The sequence below is a fragment of the Pseudorca crassidens genome, chromosome 5, assembly GCF_039906515.1.
Source record: "Pseudorca crassidens isolate mPseCra1 chromosome 5, mPseCra1.hap1, whole genome shotgun sequence".
In the NCBI taxonomy this organism is placed as follows: Eukaryota; Metazoa; Chordata; class Mammalia; order Artiodactyla; family Delphinidae; genus Pseudorca; species Pseudorca crassidens.
In genome coordinates this window covers 11101302-11103147 of record NC_090300.1, presented here as the reverse complement: position 1 = coordinate 11103147, position 1846 = coordinate 11101302, and the positions used below count along the sequence as shown (strand labels likewise).

At 38.7% G+C, this 1846-nt stretch overlaps 1 pseudogene; it reads left to right on the top strand.

Annotated features, from left to right (window-relative positions):
* Positions 1-363: 363 nt before the first annotated feature.
* On the top strand, positions 364-1168 carry LOC137225579 (centromere protein U pseudogene; annotated as a pseudogene).
* The last annotated feature ends 678 nt before the right edge of the window (positions 1169-1846 follow it).

The window sequence follows — 1846 nt, the reverse complement described above, 5'->3', positions numbered from 1 at the left end:
ATATGAAAGAAAGATGATTTCTTATTTTACTAGTCTAAATGGAAGTTTTTACTGAGTGAAAAATTCTTTAAATTCTATGATGCTTTACAATTTTCAAAAGTTTCACACACATAATTTAATATAATCCCATAATAACCCTTTTTATTTCCACTACCCTTATCTTGCCCCTTCCCTCCTCCTTCTCCCCACTGATAGCCACTAGTTCATTCTGTATAAGATGGCCATGATTTTACTGAAGTATTTACAGGTAAAATAACATACTCTCTGGTATTTGCTTCAAAATACTTTAGCTTAAAAAGGGGACTGGAGAGAGTGGTGGGCAGGGATGGCCCCGCCGGGGTGAGTGCGGTGCTCTGGTACGAGATGTTCAAAGAACACTGTAGGAAGAACACACTCCACGAACGATACCCTCCTCTACACAGCACTCTATATATGCTGATGAGGAAGAATTCTCCAAACACTGCGGATCATCTATCCCCTCAACTCCTCAAGGAAAAGAAGCACAAAGAAGTTTGGACGCTTCTGAAATTGAAGCAAGTGAAAACGAGTCTGTAAAAATTAGTGCAAAAAAGCCAGGAAGAAAACTCAAGCCCATTAGTGATGAATCTGAAAGCACTGAAGAAAGTGATATAAGAAGAAAAGTTAAACCAGCAGACAAGATAATACACGACAACATGAAGCTGTTTCAGCTACAGCATCTTCAGAACTTTCAGAGAAACCAGCTGAATCAGTCACGCCTAAAAAGATAGGACCCCTTAGTGCTGAGCTCTCTGTTGAAAAAGAGACCCTGGCAACAGAAAGTCAACTGAAAACTCAGAAAAAGATGTTTTGTGGCAAAAGGAAGAAACCAAGAAGTGAAGTCACAGATTTGGATACTTCCGACTGTGTACCTATTTGGTGTTTAAAAGAAAAGCAGTGACATCATGGAGTTAGATGTTGTTTTGTCTGCATTTGAGAGCATCCCCTTAGAGTATAAACAAAAAATAGACTCAGAATTTGTAAGGAAGCCATCAACAAATTTCATTCTAATTTGAAAGAAGAACTCATCGAACTGCTTAAAGAAATCCAGATGTTGAAAACTCTGAAAAGGAAGAACGCTAAGATGATCTCAGATATCGAAAAGAAAAGGCAACTTTTGTTTTGTCTTTTTGTGTTTGTTTTTTTCTAATTTCTAACTTGCCTTTTATTTTTCTTTCTTTCTTTCTATTTGGCTGCATTGGGTTTTCGTTGCTATGCACAGGCTTCAGTAGTTGTGGCTTGTGGGCTCTAGAGCGCAGGATCAGTAGTTGTGGTGCACAGGCTTAGTTGCTCTACAGCATGTGGGATCTTCCCAGACCAGGGCTCGAACCCATGTCACCTACACTGGCAGGCAGATTCTTAACCACTGCACCACCAGGGAAGCCTGGGAACCCATTTTTAAAAGGTAGAATTTAAGACATCCAGTTCCCTTTAGCATTTTCTCACAAGCATGAGTAGTGATACGACCAACATTTCTAGGATCTATGTAATGAGCTGCAGCCAATAGAATAGCCTCGTTTCTGTTTCATCCAAATTCTGCAGTTTACTCAGTTATTGCCTGTGGCTCCTTGCATAAATAGATCTGGGGATATTTGTCTCCAGTTAAATTATTTTATGAAACTTGAAATTACCTTCAGTATTAGTGTTATCTTTCTTTGAGAAATCAACTGCCAAATAACAAAGAAAATTTTAGCTAAACCTCATCTTACTTACAGATTTCAGCCAGAAAAGGGTTTTCCACATTTAGTACCAACCCTACCCACCTGTTCTCTATCCCTTTTGTAGATAGAACCCATAAAAGGTAAAATCCAAGTACTCTATGAAGAAA